Source organism: Plodia interpunctella, chromosome 12, assembly GCF_027563975.2.
Source record: "Plodia interpunctella isolate USDA-ARS_2022_Savannah chromosome 12, ilPloInte3.2, whole genome shotgun sequence".
Lineage (NCBI taxonomy): Eukaryota > Metazoa > Arthropoda > Insecta > Lepidoptera > Pyralidae > Plodia > Plodia interpunctella.
The window spans coordinates 5,112,238-5,128,371 of NC_071305.1; the positions used below are offsets into that span (position 1 = coordinate 5,112,238).

The 16,134-nt window shown below is 33.0% G+C and overlaps 1 protein-coding gene across 5 annotated transcripts in view; it reads right to left on the reverse strand.

The window, feature by feature from the left end:
• Fas2 (Fasciclin 2) overlaps nt 1-16,134 on the reverse strand; it is an 88,583-nt gene that overhangs the window by 23,198 nt on the left and 49,251 nt on the right. The window lies entirely within an intron of this gene.

Consider the following 16,134-nt stretch of genomic DNA (forward strand, 5'->3'; position numbering starts at 1 on the left):
ACGTATGTAGCAGACATACAATTTTGATGGCAAACTCACCATAAAAATATGATATATGATTTATTATTAAAACAATCGATTATTACGTATGAGGTATGGATTTTAATTTCCAACTTGACATACGAAGTTATTTTAATGGATATAAAAGTAACGGTTATCGATAACGGCCATCATAATCTTGACAATTACCTTTTGGCTGGACTAGCCATTTTGTGGTACCGCGAAGTGTTACATCGAATCATGCGCACCGTCGCACACGGCTGCGTGGCGAAAACTGTTTTCCGTTGGCCGGCCACTGGCCAATGGCAGATAAGCGGCAGTGTGGAAATAATATTGGATTTTGACAACCATTTACGAAATAGTGTATGTAATTCTTTTTTAAATCAGTACCTACCACTTCTCTTCTACTTAGAGCTCTGTTGTTTTAACGTATGGTTGACTCATGTCAATGTCAAAACCTGTGTAAAATAACGGAGCGGCGCGGCACTACGCAACGTACCAATTTTGGCGACAGAGGGAGGCATACGATGTGAGCCACATACTCACAGGACTACATTTTTATTTAATTTATTTTGTACACATATTTAATGACACCGACTTCGATTAAAGTTACTGTTATATAAAATTAATTGGAATGACAGTCTTTTTATTGTCATATAGGTACAGTACATATAGAATCAGTATGTTGTTGTAGAAAATTTTCCTGTATTATATACATTTCTTTATAATCCATCTACGCGAGCTTTAAATATTTTGAATTATCAAATTTACATCCACGTTTTATATCTTATAAATCTACGGTTAGATAAACAAACTGCCCGCTAGCAAGAACTGGAGTAAATAATAGAACTAAATAATATAATCCTATTTCGTTAGAAATGTTTCGGAATGTTTATAAATGTTTCGGAAATTGAATTCTAGTAAAATTTTTATTTCACGTCAAACAAAATCGAGTCATAAAACAATATTTTATTATAACTAGCTAACTAATTAAAAATACTTCTACCTTCTAAGATATCTTCTGAAGAGATCCTATAAAACGAAATCTTCAACATTGCTTCAGATTTAATTATTTATAGGGCTTTGGTACAAAAACGTAAATTAATAAAATTAATACGCTCAAGAAGCAAAACATCTCATTCAAATCGGTACATCCTTTGGGAAACTAAAACATTACAGACAGACATGCGTAACTTATAATTCAAATAAACATGGTATATAAATGGCACTCTCCGTTTTTGCGTCGAGAGTCAATAAATTAAATACCTTCCACCACAATCAACCTTCGTTGCTCATACGCCAAAATAAATTTATAGCAACACCGTAATGTAATTTCAGCTTTATATCAACTTTCCGCCGTTTTATCTCCGAAACCTATTCCTTCCCCGTTTGTAATTTATATCACTGAAGTGGAGCGCAACCCTCCACAAATTCAAAATATATATTAAAACCATTTTCGTTGAATGAACACGGGCTTAGGAAATTTGAATAGGTATTACAATTTTTACGCGTTTAGGTATCTGTTAAACACAAGTAAGAAACATAAATTAATTTTCAAATTGTAAAACCGAGTAAGTAGGTAGTAAGTAGGTCGAGTATATATATAGATGCTCGACTAAACTCATCTAAAATAAATAAATAAAAAATATGTTTATTATATAAATATTTACTCCACAACAAAATTGCCTTATTATTCTTTAGTTTATAGGTTACTCTTTAGACACTCAACTAAACCAATCAATTTTCAAGCATTTGTTTAATATTTTTTAATAAGAATACTGACTGGCTGTCAGTATTCTTGCAGACAGTAAAATTTATAAATTAGGAATAATAGACAAGGATTTATAGAACAAAATTTCACTATGCTCCCACTCCCCTCGGCGAAACTAATAGAAAATGTTGAAAAGTGCAAGTGTCTACTATGCACGACCCCAAGACACGTGATAAGGCACGAACTTCAACAATGTCATGAGTTTGACAATGACACTTGATTTCATTTAAAAAAAGTTTTTTGATCATTATAGATAGTAGGTATTCAATTTTTGATGTCAAATTTTGTACATCGCGATCGAAGTCTTCAGTTTTCTGCTGAGTTACAAAAATAAAAAACTTTAACTTACCTCATTTATGCGAGTAAAATATTTTTGATTTGAAACAATACGGAAAGTACGATCATTAAAATATTAAAATGAAGATAACAGACTAAAAATTACTCTCATTAATTTTCCGGAAGTTGCGGAAAGTTTGGAATGCTCCAATTGCCGTCATTTCTAAGACGTCATTGTAATTAATTGGTTCCGCGGAAAGACTTCACAGATAAATAAACACAATGGCTAGATGATGGAGTCTAATAACTGTCATTTGTAACCATCTTGTAATAGATAATGTCATGGTTTTACGATGCGCGAATCGCCTTTCGTAAAAGTTAGTTATTTTCGACATCTTTCAGTAGTAATAGTGGTTATTTACGGTAGAAAAGTAAAGATCGTGTGAATTAAAACCTTTTTGGTGTTCGCTTTTTTTTATTTCACCAGGGTCATTAAATGGAAGGCATCTTTATGTAACTCGTACTTATTCTTTTTTAAACACAGTAGGTTAGGTACACAAGGTTGTCTGATTGTAAGCAAAAAAGTCCTCTGACCAGTAACCAACTCGTTGCCAACTTTTTAATTGTCGAACCTATATATATACATATATTACAATATCGCTGTGGGACGTGTAATCCAAAGTTAATTAGTTATAAAATTTTAAATATAGTACTAAAATAAGAAAATAAAATCTCCCTACAGTCTCAGACTTATCGATTGCTTTCTATCGATGGTCGGATAAACAGCTCATTAGAACGCCCCTCTCGTCTCGAATGAATTCTAATAAAGTTAATCGCAGTCCCGATTCGCCCCGTTTTTGTTGTGAATAATCCCAATAAGTACAACCATATTGCCTCCAACTGGGTCGCACTCCAATCTTTTTGCTCTTTCCATTATGATTTATTATTGAAAAACAAATGGGGTATTTCTAAATTGAAAGCCTCATCCTTATATATTCGTTTTCAGATTATACTTTCCGCGTAGTATTATTTAATAATCCTACGATATAATAACATAGATACAAAATAAAGACCTATAAAAAATATGAACACATTTAACAACTTCAAAATGAGCCAAGTTCTTAGCTATTAATATTATGCATCTTTAATTCCTTATTGACCCCGCAGAAACTTTTGTCTGAGGAGTCGACAAGGGGTAAAATGAGACAAGTTTGTCGAAAATCCAACAAATCCAAAGTGAATCACTTTTGTACAATGCTAGCATGGCTGTATAGTTGCGTATATCTCGACATAACGAATAGGCACTGTGGACCGTCTCGTCACGTAGACAATAACGAATGCTCGAGTGCTGCGGGTCCATACTAAACCGAGGCCTAATTGAACGAGTGGGAAATAACTCGGAAAATATAGCCGCTTTATTTTTTGTGAGATGAAGATATGGTCCGGTCATAAACAGCTAAGGAAGTAAACTGAATCTTTAACCGTTGAAGAATATGATTTATGGTTATTCGCTACAGAAAATTAGCAACGAATTTGTAAGTTCTATACATTAAAAGTTAATAAGCATGAATTTAATCAAATCGACTTTCTGATGATTCGTCTTCAAAAGTGTATTTAGACAGATGGGTTTGCGGTTTGGTGGTAAGTATTGGGTTCAGTGCGAAAATTTAATTCCATTCAGGCACCTTTATGTAATTTTATGTCTTTGTCACCACTTTGACTAAAAAAGCAACAGCACAACCTATATAATTTAAAACATTAATTTTAATATCAAAATCTGATAAATATGATTCTGTATACTTTTTGATTACATATATTGTGACCCGAATCAAACTCAAAGCAGACTAACCATCGTTAGTAGAGATATACCCATGACAGAGTGCGTCTTTGTCTAAACAGAGTAAGCACCTCAACCCTAGTAGAGAGTTCTCAAATGACAAATTAGGCGATGTACCATGGCACCTGAGCAGGGCCCTGGGACACATGGGGCGGTGGGGACTGACGGCTCGTATGCATCACATTGCTCGGCCCATTCATTAGTGGAGATTACGTGTGTTGTTCTAAATGCATTTGGCTCTGTCGTGGTTATGTTTAACCAGACATGGCAAGAAACAAAGAACATATTATATCGGCGAGCGAAGTTATAAAAAAATATATCGCAAACACGTTTGATTTTTTTACATAGCGATTGGCAAATAAGAAAATTCCTTTGGCATAATAAAAATACCTATTTCTGTATTGCTCTGAAAAATAAATAAGTTTTAAATAAGTCGAGAACATTCCATTTTCAAAATCATCCAAAGGTGATGCGAGTGACATTGACGATGGCAACACACAGGTGGTGATATTTTTTGCTCAAATTCCACTTGCCAGTATTCGTAGTCGTATCGCGTCACTTTTTGTCATTTCCCGTCGGAAACCTCGAGAGGATTCATCTGGCGTTCGTTAACAAACATTACACATACCGCAATAATATGTTTTGAGACAAGTAAATTTTCGTGTAAACATAGGACAGTACAATAAATTCATGTGATTTTTTTTTAATTTTTTATATTTTATAATTTGTCTCAGTTTTGAAATTATGCGCTTATCTTCAACAAGTATTTTTTTGTCAACTCTAAAGAATTAGACTTACCAGTTTAAGAAGGTAGGTAATCTTTTATCATTACATTATAATTATGTTTAGGTACCTATAAACCCTTTCAGACCCGAATTATATAATGCATTGCATTTGAAAAAAAAAATAAACTTACAATACTTATACTTACAATTTACACTAAAACAATAACAGTTAAGTATATACTGAAATCTCTAAACCGTAGAGTATTATGTGTTATAATACAAGACAACGTAGCCCAAAGCAAACATCTACAGTGACAACAAATAGCCCTGCTATTGCGGATAAATCCTCAACATTGGAGCATCTGAGGATTAATTCAGGGAAATTCGAGAATAATCGGGGTAAACTGATGGTTGTCACGTACCCTTCCAGAATTAGCAGTGTGCGGAGGAATTGTTGAAATACCTGCAACAAAATTTTAACTTCATTGAATATACATAACTTGCTAATTTCACGTGAGATACATTTGGAGTAATAATATAGGTACACCAAAGAAATTGGAACAAAGTTCGCTCGGTTCTTATTATGCTTATATATATATATATATATATATATATATATATATATATATATATATATATATAAGAAAATTAAGCAAAATACGAACATATATAGTTATCTTTGATATCCAAACATATATTAATATTATAATTTCATGCCGTTGAGTTTCCCACTGCATTCCTCCATTTTTTCTATTTGATCCGGTCTTGCGTAATCTAGTTATTGGTTTCACAAGTTCCCGTTTATTTGTAGGAACTTGTGGTTAAATTTGCCCAGAATTCGTTGTATTTTCTACACAACTGACAAAATAAATAGAAATGTACATAGGTACGTCAATTGGCGGCAACTGCAACGTTAGCCCGATGAATATACATTACATTATTAATACATTGTAACGTTTACCACGGCAAATTTTTTTTTTCGATCAAATTTAATATTTTCATAGGCAAAACACGTCACAGATTCGCTAACGCTAATACAGAGGGATCTAAATCATATTATTACTTCTTCGCAACCGATTCCATCTACCCTAGACGCTGCACCTCGTGCAGACAGACAGACAAAACAAAACAACCGGCTTCCTCACGGTGTGCCCAGAATTCGTAATGATGATCGAATAATTCTCCTGTCTAGGTAACAAACGCCTGGTACTTCGAGCAAAATACCCAAAGAAACAACTAAATGAATAATATTGTAACCGAGAATCTTTGCATCCAGGTTTTTTATTTATTTAACAAAATATTAACTAGAACAGATTTAATGCTAATAGCATTATCTGTATCATGGAGACTAGACCTTTAAGGGTAACGATTAGATTACCTTTTATCATGAAAAAAAAAATTATGCGAAAGTCCTCTACTGCGTCTGTATGCGAGACACTCAAAATCTATACTCCATGGATTTTCATGCAGTTTTCACCAATACATAGTGTGATTCTTGAGGAAGATTTAGGTGTATAATTTAATATGTTATATACCCGAGTGAAGCCGGGACTAAATAGAAATAGACTGAAGTAATAGGTATCTCTCAGAAACTTTAATTTGAACCTGAGGCCTGACTAATGGGCGACTATTAATGTCTTGACTTGAGCAATAACAGCCGTGGTCCATTGCAGATTGTTATTTACCTAAAACTTTGAAACAAAATAAGTGTGAAATCATGTCTCTTTTTTGCGCTGTAAATAAAATGTTATAGGTTTTAGTAGAATATCAATCTAAATTCATTACGATTATCGTATAAAGTGAAGGAGAAAAGTAGGAAGGCGGGCCCAGGGCTTTGTAGCTCTAAGGTTAAGAAAGGAACCAATAATGCGTTCAGATTAGTGAGACTATACATATTTAATCACAAAGAGGAATAATTATGTATTAAGTAAATAATTTCGCAAGATTTCTAAAATTAAACACCAAATTCATCAAAGACAAAGACTGAATTGCAATGAGGGTTTTAAGTCCCTATTATAGTCAAACCAGAGGGGAAAGTGTTTAAACAATCAAGAAAGCAATATGCAACATTAGCAATATAAAGAAACATATAGCAAATAATTCAATAACAATATTCGGTTTCGAAAACTCAATTTAGTAAAATCGTTACTTACTTATTTTCAATTAAATACGCAATTATAGAAAAACCTCACGTTTTCATAAAAAATAATCCACTAAGCTAAGGATATAATAGAATATTCACAAGTCAAAGGCTCTCTCTAACCAAATTCTATTGTACACAAACGCTACACAAAATTGTTTAAGCCCATTACTGCACTAAACCGGCTGAAACCAGATTTGTCCTGTTGCCAGCGGTGAAAAGGGTAAAAAGCTGTATTAAGAGAGCACGTTCCGCCAAATAAATTCTAATAAACTTAATTAAGCAGTAGGACGGTATTATCTCCGTCAAATTTTACATCCCTAAATTTAAAAAAAAAGTCGCTCGCCCGTGTTTCAGGCCATCGTCAGCGGAAAGATAAAGTTAGAACGTGACATGGCTCCGCAAATATTTTTGTCCTGTGTAATATGATAAATATGTAAAATAAACACAATGCAATACCTAACTTTTTGAAAAGTTTTTGGTATTGATACCCTTTCTTTTGTTTTTATTCCATCTATCGAAGAGTTGTTTCAATTAATTTATTTTCAGACAATGCACAGTAAATTCGTGTCTGGTATAACTCGTATGAATACATTAACTAAAATAAATCAGAGGAAGACCTCGCCAATTTAATTTTTATCACATTTTTTTTGTGCAACCGAGAAAGCACGTAAATGTTACTAGTGTTAGACAGAGACAGAGAGAATGGAGGGGTACCGTAATCCACCATTAATGATAACCTCTGCACCTGCGTGTAATATTTGCCTAAAATATGGTCCAGAGATGAGACGAAATGCCGCAATAAGGAGGGACTCCGTGATATACAGCTCTCTGATATTTAGTTAGGTACCCGTTATTACTTTATACGTAAAATGTTTTCATTTTGCTAGAAATGGACGATATATGATGGAACGTAACGATTGTATGACTTGTTTGTGAACATAAATGGCCATTGTAAACGACTGCTGAAATAAAATTACAATTTGTTCACCGAATATACAGTTCGTCTATGTTACAATAAGTACAACATACTTGGTGAAGATACCTTATATATTAGACCAAAATAATAATAATGTGGTTGACATTATTATTATTTACATATACTATTATTGCGTAACGCTAATTATATAACTATATTGATTATTTTTAAATAAATAACATTCTCACGCAGAATATCATCAATGAACAATCAAAACCAATCACGAATTAGAAAGTACTTACAAATAAAATGGCGATGAAACAACTGCTTCATTAGGTTTAAAATTGGCGTAATCTACTTTCGAAGCAATATCAGATTTTGTTATAGAAGATATATGGAATGATTTTATGAATAATACTTACGTAGATAAGTACCTTTGTATTTTTATTTTTGTATTCTAAAAGGCATAACGCCAATTTTGAATGTTCAATTTTAATATTTAACATTATACTTTACAAGATCTAAAAATTTCGTCAGTAAAAATCAACGATTTTTTTATAAATCTAATCTGAAAAATTATTTTATAATTATTATTATTTCATATACGGCCATATTTTCAAATATTCCTACCACCTGGACTTAACAAAATTAAAACGTTAACCCCCTTATTAATAAAAACATTTTTCTCTGATTAGCCTCGGAATAGTTATTCTCTGTATTGGTCTCGTTCTTTCAATGTCAAATACTGTAAAGAGAGAGAGGGACAAAACAAAAAAATACTACTCTAAGCCTAATCAGAGAATTAAATGTTTATCAATAAAGCGGTACAAGTCTTATTTATCAAACCAGATGCTGTAGTACCGCCATACGCAAAATTCTTTATGATCGAAGCATTTAACAATATATACTAGACGGATACCCTATATTCCACGTGTAAATATACCTTAGAATCGTATTAGTTACAATAAATACAAAGAATGACCTGTATTGAATGCTAACCGCACTGATTCTCATCTTACAATTGGTCGGATGTTGAAACAGATCATGACCTTTATATTATCATGGAAATTATTTATTCATTGTGTTATTCACGAAGACGAGATAAAATCTTCATGTAGCTTTTATGTTTTCGCATCATTGTGTCAAACATAATCTCATGTCGTGTCTTAAAATAAAATATTTTATCCCAAAGTTTTCAGAGCAATGGCTTGTAAATCCTCCTTTTTCAAGAAAGAATGTTCTAATATGAATGTAGGTTTTATTTACATTTAATTTAGGAACGCCTTCAATGAACCTGAACCATGAAAAATTAATAATAAAATCAAATTTAATTATATGATTAAGTAAATCATGGGCAATGTTTTCTAATTTGTGCTTGGCATTTGTGCCTTTTTTCTTTTGACGATGTTTGTATTGGATGAAAATCCCAGTTAGAATATACTCAGGAGTCCTTAAGAGGAGTGGGGTACGGTGTGAACACAAACCTTCCCGTTGTTTGCTTCGCTTTGTAGGAGACTGCTGAAGTGTGGTCCAACTGGAAGTGAAACACGACACGCCTAATTCGCATAGGCGGTAGCGGACGCGAAATGTAATCCAAAATTGAATAAATGGTTAGGGCTTAACATTATTTTTGAGAAACTGAAATTATATGGCTTGAAATCAATACGTCTGATACTTAGCACATTGAAATAGGTAAACCACGAAACTTAAATTATCAATGAACGAAATGAGCAAAATAAACGAATTCATTTATTCCATTTGATTTACTTACATGACAATAACAGCACTAGTTGGTAGTCACTCTGTAAGTTAAGATATTTCATGTTAGAGTTCCGTACACATAGTGTAATTTAATTTAGTTTGTTTCATTATATTTATTATATTTTAACAAACGAGCAGAGCTAAATAAAACCGTTTAAAAAACGTAGGATTTTAAGATTTCAATTTACTGAGGTTGAGTTACACCGTCAAATTTGACATTGACTTTAACCGGCGCGTCATTGACGTTTTGACAAATGGCGTACTTTGAGTTTTTTTGCGCACGTTATAGTTAATATCAAAGTTGACGGTGAAACCCAATCTTAAAGATTATTCCAAACCCAATCTTAGAGATTAACACTTTGAAACGGGGTATATACTGCAAATTGAGCTAAAGTTTACGTAATAAACGCTTTCGCACATAACTTGCGCCTCGTTTGGTTGTCTACAGCGGTAAAGCAGAGGCGGACTTAAGCACTTTTACTGTTATTGTGTTATTGTTATTTGTACTAGAAATGTTTGCAGTCGCAGCTACTGCTGAGAAACCCGAATTACAAGCGCATTTTCGTTCCATTTCTTATTTACCAGGTACTTACTAGAAACTTTAAAGCGCTAGATATTTTTCTTGGGAAGTTAACATGTTAGATTGTTTATTTATATCACTGTACTGCGGATATTTATCAAATATCTAAACGAAATATACATTTATATTTCGACGCGTCAGATTATAAAAAATCTGAATACCAAAGTAATATTCCATAACTTTTTATAGCTTCATCCCCCAATAAAAACGTGTAATCAAAACTCTAGATTAACACGTCCAAGTTATCAGGGCCATAAAGCAGCGTACAAAGTTGGTCCTAAGCAAATCTAATCCAGTTAAAACTTTCCCAATATGCCTCCCCCTGGCATCAGTTGATGTGATGCATTCTGTACATCGTAAAATCTTCGAGATGTCGACTGTAATTTGCAGTAATTGGTCGAGGATGTGACTTATTTTCTGGGATACATTTACTAAATGTATCTGTATCTTTCCAAGTTAGTGAATTTCGGAATATAATAATCAAGTTTCGTTTTCCGTAATATTTTGTAAACAATCCGAAAATATTTTATTGCGTTTAAAAAAAAAGATGTGTAAATTTATACACAAATGATTATAATATATGTCATTGAAGACAAAATATCGGTTAAAGATCAAAATCTTTAAGCATAAGTGAGATGACATTATGAAATACATTATTTTTTGCTGTCTCATCATCACATTTGTATTAAAAATATAAATAAATATATATGCACAAATCACACAGATTGAGTTAGCCCCAAAGAAAGTTGACGACGAGACTTGTGTAAATAAGACAGATGTCATTGAATCGTGTTACGGTTTGTGAATATCTTGTCTAGCTTTTGTTTTATCGATGAGTTTTCACTGCCATTTATCTAAAAAATAAACATTAGAAAATTACAAACCCCGCAACAGTCGCATCATTTAACTAACGAGGTAATACCCCTGTTGGGGGTGAATTTTTACCCCAAGCAAGTGAACAAGTAATCTTTCAATCTTTTAATGACGCAAGTTCGGAGAGCAATCGTCGGATCTTCAGGTCAATCAGCGAATTGCAAGGGGATAAGGAACTTACATTATGTAATTACGCACGATTTAATCAATGTACATCAATATACAATATAAATTTTTGCAAATCTTTTTTAGGTATTATGCACGAATTGGAAATTCTGATAGATTGGTTCGATTAAAAAACAATGGACGGCGCTCTAAGCGCATTTTGTCCAATCGGTAGGACAAAGGAAGTCGGGCCGCGTATCTACAAAATCAATAATGAAAATCATAAAAAAATATAGAGTTTCTTTTTAAAAAACGAGTAGGTATTAATCAAGGATATTGCAAAGTCATCAGTCAAACTTCAATTCGAAGATGGCACCCCATGATGATGATCAGTCAAACGCCCTAAGAATGGAAATCTCTGGCGGAATTTATTTTGATGTCAATGCTCGATTAATTTTAATCTAAGGTTGAGAAACGATGTTGGTATTAACTATTTTAGGGTTGTTTTCACATTTTATATATAATTTATGTATCATGAAAGTATAATTTAAGCATATTCAAATTATACTTTGAGTATGCTTAAATTATACTTTCTTATCACAATTTAATTTACCTGCAACAAAAATCGCGCAGCAGTGTATATCACCAAATTCCATACAACAATAAAAAAGGAAATACAAGAATCTCCCATTAATAAAGTTACATTAAAATAATAACAATAATAACATAGCAAGACCTCAGTGATTATCCCTAGTTGGTATATATTCTTACGAGATTTATAAAGATGACAAGTAACAATTTCTCATTTCCATTAATATGAGGGGTTTCCTCAGTTAGTTGACAACCCCTCATAGGCAATCGTTCAGTTACGCCATTACTGAGTGAGTCAGATGGAGCACTCTAGAACATTGGGGATATTGCCGCTCTTAACAGTCCATTTCAATAAAGCATGATCGTAATTTTTTTTAACTTTTGCACAGTCAAATTGGTCTCCAATGAATGCTATTAAATATCCGTGAAAAAATCATTAGATCATCTAGTTTTCACAACTTGTAATCTGGTAAAGACAAGATTTTTAACGCTCTTTACGTAGCGTAGTTTCTAGCTGAAACTGTAACTTTTGTAGACATTGTCTCAAATGAAATTAGAAGTTATGGCGCCGTCTTAACCTAGCAACTTTATTTTACAAAATACTTATAATAAAATTAATTATCGAAAGCTGATGTCTGCTAGTCTCATCATTATCTAAACTTATAATGAAATTGATTATCGAAAGCTGTCGGATATATTCATCATAATCTTCAGCCCTAAGTGACCCACTACTGGGTATAGACCTCCTGTCCTTTACACCAACCTTCTCTGTCCTTGGCTACCCTTATCCAGTTTCAATTTCTTTTAGACAGATCTAGGTCCAGTCAACCACATATCATGTTACCCATCATGGATCTCAGTGTGCAGTTAACTTTATTAATTACAATAGGGCCCGTCCCAGCTTCGCTCGGGTATAATAACCATAATAAATTACCACCTAAACCTTCCTCAAGAATCACACCATCTAATCTATTTAAAAAAATAAACATCAAAATCTGCTGCGTAGATTTCAAGCGTACATAAGGACAGACAGCGGGAAACGAAATTGTTTATACTATGTAGTGACTAATACAAACAAAAAAACTCTTTTGATAAATCACTTTCAACAACTCAATCACCAATACAAAAGCACACAAAACCACAGACATTCAATAACTGAAAAACAAACGTGCAGAATTAACCGCAATGTGCAAAACTGAAAACAAAACACCGGATATATCATACGAAACTACAATGAGCGAATTTATCAAAAAAAAGGTTTAATAAAGCAATTGGTGCTTCCGTCCATATATCATTCGATGGCGGCGATACCAGACTGTGACGTCATAAGTGAATATGATAACACCAACGTAAATTGGACCTTATGGGAATACAATAAAAAAGATTCGAATTCGAAACTGGTAGTCTATGTCTAATATTCTAAAAGAAATCACGAAGTATGCTATTCTCGAAGAAGTTACTTCAAATTATAACCAGCACTATAGTCAACAGATATAAACAGAGATAAATAGGGTAAATTAATTTTTAAGATTGGATTTTTATATAACATGCACAATTTATATATACTTCGTTTTTCGTTGTGAATTCGCTGTGAATTTTAAATAAAAGCACATGGTAAAAGAACTAACATTGGAGGCAGTTGGTTGTATAAACTGTGTATAATTTTGGTTCCTTTACCAATCCACTTTCCACCTAAATAACTAAGTAAAGTGTGATAATTCACATACTATTTAATTCTTTAAGCTATTAAACTAAAATCAAATATCGTGTCGACAACACGGTCTCCCCGAGGTGGTAATATGTTTGGCTATCAGAACCCTCCGTAACACACGTGGTCTAACTTAAATTGCCTGCCTTTAGAAATACCCCGCAATCTAACTAGGGTTTCTCTCAACCCTGATTACTGATAGGGCTGTCAATAAGAATTTACCAGACATTTTTAATATTATATTATTATTATAACCTGATTTATTATTATATATCAGGTTATAATAATAATAATATGAGCCAGAGCTCATAAAGTGATAGAGCTGTGTCTACCCCGTAAGGGATAAATATGTGTTGTATATATTGTATTATTACTTGTATATATTATATAATTGATAAGCATAACTGTATCGGAAAAAATGTAAACCAATCTTCTATCAGGCTTCAAATGTCAAAGCCATATTTTTATTTCTATAATTTCTATAATAAAATTGCTTTGACGGGAACGGATTTCTATGAAAATACTACAGTTGTTATGGGAATAAAATGGAAGCTACGAGTATTCTTTGGTGTTTTTGTTTTTTTTTTTATTGTATGATTTTTTTCTAAATTTATTTTTTTCTAGTTCCAATGGGAAACCTGTACAGTACCACAGAATGACGTTTTACAACATTTTTACTATTAGATTATTTACCAGCAGTAATATTTAAAGTCGACAGCCCTGCAAAGATCGCGACCTTCCATTAGAAGTGACCTCGCGTTAATATGATTAATCGTTGATGGACGCAAGCGCAGCCAGGTGACCACACCGGTGAGAAATTATGGGAATAATTTGTTTAGAAAGTGTTGATCGCACGGTTCACTTCTGAGTTTGACGAGCTCATTTGTTCATATTTTTTGAAGTGCCACGTGAAGTGATTGATATACAATTTTTTCGACCTTTTGCACCAGTATTTTTGTGAAAGCTATTTTAATGCATTTTGTTAATTTATTGTTATGAAATATGTCAATGTAAGTAAATAAGTACTTCAAAAATACAATTTGTAAAATTTGTAGTTTGTGGCCATTTTTAGTTTATTAAAAAAAACTAAAAGTATTTATTTAAAAAGAAATAAAACGTTGTAAGTCCGATTCCGACCCGAAATTTCTCTTAGGTCTGCCCTAAATATGATTTAAGGGCGTAAACTTACCCCTGTATAATGGATCGCATTCTTTTTGACACATTTTGAATGGAGAAATGGATGGTGTTTAGATCCGGTCGTTCACCTCTAAGTTTACGTTTCGTTACAAGCAAAAGCGAAACAGAAACAGAATGCAGCTTTGAGGATTGCAGCTTGCGAATGTAAACAAGCCGGGTTACTCCAAACATTTGTAAATCGCCAACTCAGTAAGTTATTTTGAACTGCATTCCGTGAGACTGTTTAGCGGTACAGATGGTAACGTGAGAGATTTGCGTCAACATAAAACGCACATTACACGATTGTCTACCTAGTCTTTGACCTTTAATTTTTCGCCCAGACGCATACCCATAATTCAGGTGAGTTTATTCTAGGGTAAAATAAATGACTGCTTCCGCCTGAGCCTATCTCTATTTAAGTATAATATGTATTGATTAAGTTCTAAAGATAATAGTTATATGTAGAAATAAATAGATAACATTTTAAAGGTTTTAAGCTTAATCTAATTACGTTGTCAGAAAACAGCATTTTGATATTAATCATATTTTTTGTTCAAGTAACTAATAAATTATATAAGTTACTAAACTTAGGATTTAATAATATCATTATTATCTCACGTCTAAAAAAGTGAAAGCTTATGAAGATGGATGGATTCATATTTGCTCTTTCATGCAATTTCCACAGAACGGATTTCGTAAAACATAACTTAGCTATTACGGTGTAGATCTTAATCTAGATGTATCTATGTATAATACGCTACATCGGATTTACATTTACGATACTCATCTAAGATGATATGGTAAATTACAGATCTCTCCCTCGTTTTCTTCCACGGCTGTTAAGCGTCGGCGCCCAGGGTTCGCTTTCATACTTTTTCTTCTCCATTTCTTATGATTGTCAGACCACCATCCTTACTTGACAGACTATTTAGTTTAATTAGTTACAAGTGAGGTCGGTGATACTTGATAACAAAAACTAATGTGCCGATTAGGATTCCAGTCATATTTAAAGTTACAAAGCTAACAAAAAAACAAGGACTGATGGCTTGTGTAGAGCATGTTCCATTGTTAACTTCCCACGCAAATTATACCTTACTTAAATAGGTAATAAGGTATACGTGTGACATCAATGTTTATAAAGATTTTACATACTAATGATCAAGACACACAATAAGCGATTCAAGTTATGAATATTTTTAACCCGGCAAGTCAAGGTCGAATTGAAGTATTGTATTGTCGTATAGTCAACAATAATGATAGACATGTAGTCAAGAAAGTGAAGAAAATTTATTTTAAAGGGACTACATTTTTTGCCATTCAATTGGAATGGTAAAGATTGATTGATAAACACCCAGCGTTGCCAGCCAACAGGAGACAGCTTCCTCATTTATTTTCTCCACTTCCTTGACAGACTGTACCTATCTTTTATTAAAGAAAGGCAAAGAGCTAAGCTGAGCGCACAAATTTCGCCAAATAATATCACCCTCATTGTTAATTAAACGACGAGTATACCACATATTTGACACAAACACACCACTAAAAGACGAATCTGATGACACCCGCCATTTTGAAGGATATCCTCGTGAAATTAGAACAAGAATGTCGATTATTTTGTCTTGAACATAAACATTTGAGCCCCGCTGAAGGCTGTTTGAATCTTAATGCTGAAATC